Source organism: Lycium barbarum, chromosome 3, assembly GCF_019175385.1.
Source record: "Lycium barbarum isolate Lr01 chromosome 3, ASM1917538v2, whole genome shotgun sequence".
NCBI lineage: Eukaryota > Viridiplantae > Streptophyta > Magnoliopsida > Solanales > Solanaceae > Lycium > Lycium barbarum.
The window spans coordinates 132,126,517-132,133,003 of NC_083339.1; the positions used below are offsets into that span (position 1 = coordinate 132,126,517).

The 6,487-nt window shown below is 40.5% G+C and overlaps 1 long non-coding RNA gene across 2 annotated transcripts; it reads right to left on the bottom strand.

Moving 5' to 3' along the window:
* Nucleotides 1-3,161: 3,161 nt before the first annotated feature.
* On the bottom strand, nucleotides 3,162-5,863 carry LOC132634203 (uncharacterized). Of its 2 annotated transcripts, none has more exons than XR_009580076.1 (3): nucleotides 5,626-5,863; nucleotides 4,551-4,602; nucleotides 3,162-3,574 (listed from the first exon to the last, which is right to left on the bottom strand). It is a non-coding gene; the product is annotated as an uncharacterized LOC132634203 (long non-coding RNA). The 2 variants fall into 2 exon arrangements; XR_009580075.1 differs by lacking the exon at nucleotides 3,162-3,574 and adding an exon at nucleotides 3,601-3,703.
* Between the last annotated feature and the right edge of the window lie 624 nt (nucleotides 5,864-6,487).

Here is a 6,487-nt window from a genome sequence, read left to right on the forward strand (position 1 = left end):
CAACAACAATCAAAATGTGGCACAAAACAGTCCATAATCTCCCCTAAAACAGTCCCTTTACACGGCTTCAACACTAGTCCAACAACTTCATGATTTTCATCCTTTTATCCAAACTACAACACATTCAATCCATTTCCAATACATGTACAAGAAGATTAGACATGATTTCATTAGAGTCTTCAACACATGGCTCACTTTAATTTTTAGAAAAACAGTCCAATATCCAACATGCCACATCACAAACAAACTTCTACAATCTTTGTTCATTTACCTATGTTGATACATATTCAATTCATCAACAATACAAGCAAAATGAAATCAACCATGACTTCACCAATACTCATGGCTAACTCTCTACTTCAACTACAACAACAATCCAACAACAACATGCATGAACTATACATTCAAATCGTCATGAAACACAAGAACAATAAGCATTCTTACCTTACAATCTTGTTCTTCACTTTGGACGAATTTTCAACACTATTGAGGTGCTACACTTCTTGGTTTCGTTTCAACAACTACTACATATTCTTGTACACTAAATGGGGAGTTGATTTGAGGAAGAAAACTGATTTTTTTGGAGTTGAAATTCACTCACTACTCTTGGCTAGCTCTTAGCTGTGAGCTCCTTCTCTCTACACTCTACTTCTTCTAACTTTGAATGTTGAAATGACTTTGTGAAAATGTGGAGTGAGCAGATTTGTTTGTCTATATGTCCCCCTCCATGCCTTGGACATGTGCCTTACTTTATTTTGGGTCAATAACCATTGACCACTCCACACACTCTACACGGCTAGCTTTGTCCCTTTAATGGACTGATTTTTTTTGTTTGGTCCCCCCAATCCCACTTAATAATATAATAGTGGTTAATTTAATACCCATTTTTCATTTGTGCTTCCATGCCAAACGAAATTGTAGTTAAATTATGACTTGAAACGAAACCGGAAGTTAAAATTTCTACTTCGTATCTTAAAATAGTCTTGTCTTTAACTTGTCACGTTTAGTTTAAAACGTCCCAATGTATGAAAATATAGGATGTAACATTTTTCCCCCCTTTAGAACATTCGTCCTCGAATGTTACATTAGTGTTGCCTAAGCATACTTAACCTTTCACCCTTCCTAGTCAATCTTATCCTTCACAACCTCACAGCTTGTCTTACCAATACATTTGCATCCGTCATAATTCATTTTCCTCTGTATTCTCATCTTAATCATACTACTACTCCTTTTTACTATAAACTCGACATAATTTATCCCTATTTTTTTACTAACAACAAAGGGAAAAATATATGACAGTGTGGAGCCTGGATCTATCAATGCATATACATCTTGGGAGGAAATCGATAATATACCTGTAACAACATTCGGCGACGCTTCCTGATCCTGTCTGCTAGCTAAAGCATATAAGCGGTTTGAAGGACCGCCAGAACTGGAAGCCCCTCCACGGCCTCTGCCACGGCCTGCTGGTGTCGGAATACCTTGTCCCATAGGACGCATGGTAACGGAAGAAGAAGAACCAGCAACTGATCCCGTAGGCTGAGCTGCACCACCTGCACCACCCCCAAATAGACACTCCCTCATAGTATGGCCTTGACGGTCGTAAGAGAAACAAGCACCAGTAATGCGGCGGCATTCCCCCAGATGGCGCCTGCCACATCTAGGGCACTGTGGTATAGATGGCCTCGTCTGGCCTGAATCCCTGTGCATCTGGAAACCTGAAGTCATGGAGCTTTGACCAGCTTCCGAATACCCTGTGCTATCAAACCTCCTACCAGTGAATCGTAGAGGTTCACTCCGTGCCGGCTGAGAAGGGTAGCTATTATGCTGCTGTTAGGGCTGCCCGCCCCGAAACTCACCAGAATACCCAGCTGACCTGGCCCGCTTGGGCGGTCTCCTATCACGATCTCTGCCCGATTGATCCCTACCAGCATAATCGGCCCTGTATCGATCCTCCATACCCTGGGCATGGGCCTGTAACCGGGCGATATCCATATCTGTCTGTGACGCCATCGCCATGCAACCGTCAATCAAGTAGCGGTCCAATCCTATCACATACCGGTGCATACGGTCAGCCATATCCGCTACTATAGCAGGGGCATATCGAGCCAAAGAATCAAACTCCAGGTTATACTCGCGAACACTCCGGCCGTTCTGCCGCAACTGTAAAAATTTATCAACCCGTGCCCACCGTAATTCCGGGGGCAGAAAGTGGCGGAAAAAAGCAGTCACAAACTCATCTCAAGTAGCTGGGGAAGCCCCCTCACCTCTGGACAGCTCCCAAGACTCATACCAATTGGCAGCAACATCTCGTAATCTGTGTGAGGCTAACTCAACGGACTCGGTCTCTGAAGCCCTGACCAAATCCAATGAGCGCCGCACTCCCCGAATGAAGTCGTGGGGGTCCTCCTCGGGCCTAGATCCGTAAAACTCTGGGGGACGGCATGTCAGAAAGTCACGAACCCTCAGGCTATCACGCCTGTCATCATCATCATCATCTCTCTGCCCGCGTCTGCGAACCTGTCCCGCTACCAAAGCAGTCAACAACTGTACGGCCTCCCTCAATGTCCTATCCTCCGCCCCTGGCTGAGGAGCTGGAGGCGCGGGAGCTGGAGCCTCTGGAGCTAATGGTGATGCTGCTCCAGACTCCTCTGATGATGAAGACATAGCAGAGTCTGCTGGCCGGGACGCAATATCACGCATCATCTGAGCAATGGTCCGAGTACCCTTCTGAGTCCGACTGGTCTCTCCTACCACCGCCTTTTTCTTCTGGGCAGCCGTTGCCTTTTTCGGAGGCATCACTGAAAGAACAACACAACTGATCAGAACAGAGTCATCCTAATAGCACAGCTCTATCGCACGATCTAAGATTTCAAGAAAGGAAACGCCCTAAATGTCCTGTAGCTTCCTGTTTATAGATGTGGTGCACAACACACCGATAAACAAGACTCTACTAGACACGGTGTGTAGACACTCCGAGGATTGAACCTCGCTCTGATACCACTTCTGTCACGACCCAACCTCATGGGCCGTGACCAGGGCCCGAATTGCGCACCCGAACACAATCACAAATCCGAGTGGCAAATAGATGACTTATACCGACACAAATATCAAACGCTGCCTCAGATTATATCAAACACATCCAGGTATATAACAGAAGCCGACAAGGCGGTGTTTCAAATTTATAAGATTTTCAGAAAAAAAATTCGGCAGAGTTTCCTTTGTTTTTCGGACTATCCAAAATAACCCTGTACACAGCAAATACCACAAAGGCCACACAGGGCCAACAGAACAACATATACATGTGCGAGCCGACAAGGCTGCCATAACGAACAGGGTCATACAAACACATTTGTACAGAAGTAGGCACATACACCCACAAATACGTCTACAGACCTCTAAACAGACCAAACGGATCATATGGCGGGACAGGGCCCCGCCGTACCCCGAATAAACACATACATATACGACAAAAGGGAGTTATACCACAAGCTAGGCTCCGAAACAAAGGAGCAGTCCAAAATAGCTGAATAGGTATCCTACGCTGGCGGATCTCCAAAACGAGCGTCTGTACCTGCGGGCATGAACGCAGCCCCCCCCCCCGAAGAGAAGGGGGTCAGTACGGAATATGTACTGAGCATGTAAAGCATGAAATGTAGTAATAGACTCATACTGAGAGAAGATGTACAGGACTCAATGCAACCTGCAGAATTTCATGAAAACTTGCCTTTGAACATATTTCATCTGTATCGTTCTCATATCAATATTAACATAGTGTTTTGTAATCAATGTTGCATAATCATTCCGTATATAACATGTATAACGTGTCCCGGCCCTTTAGTAAGGGACTCGGTAATTAAAATCATAGCATCATAAACATAAACATATACGTGTCCCGGCCCTTTAGTAAGGGACTCGGTAATAAGGAATATATGCCCTCCTGGCCACCATCTCCATATCATCATATCATCATGTCATCATCATACATATATATATATATATATATATATATATATATATATATATATATATATATAACGTGTCCCGGCCCTCTAGTGAGGGACTCGGTGAATAATATAGTAAACATGTGCACGAAAACGTGTCCTGGCCCGGAACTCAGTGAAGGATATAGCGGTAAGCACGAGCAGAATAATGAGCAACCACATATATGCAATTCATCTTTTTAGACTCAATGGATAAGAAACTAACCAGCTCTAAAGTGTCAAAATAATATTCATATTCGGTTCATTTTAAGTCTCATAACAAACTATTACAAGAAACGTTTCAGATTTCATGTACATGTATCACTTTAACATGATGTATCTTTTGAAAGTCAAGTATGTCTCTAGTTGTGCAATTCTTTAAGAATAGGAACTTTCATGCATTATTCATTAGTCACTCATATTGTAGGCACATGACAACAACCTTAATGAAATATAGAATCATAAGTCATACATGGAACTAGAGAATAGAATTTACCCCAAGGTTCATATTGTTTCATACTTACGTCTAGGACATGCCAAAAGAAAGAAGGAATAGGCTTTACATACCTTTAGCGTTTAGTCGTATTATACTTGTACTTGCTGCCCAATAACACTTATCCTATACCAAGATATCAAGAACTACGATTAGTCTACGAGGGAATTCAATACGTACTTTAACGTTAACAATCCCTTTCAAACATTTAGACCACGTTTCGTTCGCATTCAAACCCACTAGCGTTACAAGCTAACATTGCTAATCGTTCTTTTATATATTAATCAAAACTTGTTTAAACATGACTTAGGGAACTTGGGCAGTCCATACACCATTCAAAACTGTTTCATACACATGGCTAAACAACACACATAGCATTTCCATTCTCACTTAGCAATTTTCCAGTTTTAACTTGCAACAACAACAACACGTTTAATGACATTACTTTCATGATTTTTGGAACTGTTTTAGCATCATTTCCATTCTTACAACAGCCCACAATTTATCTTAATTTCAACTTGAATCATTATGCTTCACTTCCACTAAACGTTCATAACAAGAATCAACACTCAACACATACAATTTCACCTCTAGCACTAAAACAGTCCACTGTTTTGGACTGCTTGTATGCTTTAACATAATTCATTTATTTAGCATCTTAATTCACATATTCAACATGCATACAATACACCACAATGTCCAAAACAACAACAATCAAAATGTGGCACAAAACAGTCCATAATCTCCCCTAAAACAGTCCCTTTACACGGCTTCAACACTAGTCCAACAACTTCATGATTTTCATCCTTTTATCCAAACTACAACACATTCAATCCATTTCCAATACATGTACAAGAAGATTAGACATGATTTCATTAGAGTCTTCAACACATGGCTCACTTTAATTTTTAGAAAAACAGTCCAATATCCAAAATGCCACATCACAAACAAACTTCTACAATCTTTGTTCATTTACCTATGTTGATACATATTCAATTCATCAACAATACAAGCAAAATGAAATCAACCATGACTTCACCAATACTCATGGCTAACTCTCTACTTCAACTACAACAACAATCCAACAACAACATGCATGAACTATACATTCAAATCGTCATGAAACACAAGAACAATAAGCATTCTTACCTTACAATCTTGTTCTTCACTTTGGACGAATTTTCAACACTATTGAGGTGCTACACTTCTTGGTTTCGTTTCAACAACTACTACATATTCTTGTACACTAAATGAGGAGTTGATTTGAGGAAGAAAACTGATTTTTTTGGAGTTGAAATTCACTCACTACTCTTGGCTAGCTCTTAGCCGTGAGCTCCTTCTCTCTACACTCTACTTCTTCTAACTTTGAATGTTGAAATGACTTTGTGAAAATGTGGAGTGAGCATATTTGTTTGTCTATATGTCCCCCTCCATGCCTTGGACATGTGCCTTACTTTATTTTGGGTCAATAACCATTGACCACTCCACACACTCTACACGGCTAGCTTTGTCCCTTTAATGGACTGATTTTTTTTGTTTGGTCCCCCCAATCCCACTTAATAATATAATAGTGGTTAATTTAATACCCATTTTTCATTTGTGCTTCCATGCCAAACGAAATTGTAGTTAAATTATGACTTGAAACGAAACCGGAAGTTAAAATTTCTACTTCGTATCTTAAAATAGTCTTGTCTTTAACTTGTCACGTTTAGTTTAAAACGTCCCAATGTATGAAAATATAGGATGTAACACTTAATTAATTCGATTTCTAGAAATGCAAGGCCGATTAAAGAGGAAGAGCTCCCTAGCAAGATTTATTTTGAATTCCGAGGCTCAAACCCAACACCTCTATTTAAGAGAGAATAAGGCCTAATTTTTATCCATAAAAAATTAATAGGTTAATTTTTGCTTAAAAAATGTTGAGAAAATAATTTTATATTTCAAAAAGAATTACTATTATTTTCTAATATTTGCAATTACTATTGTAACCTCCAAATTGAATTCCAATCAT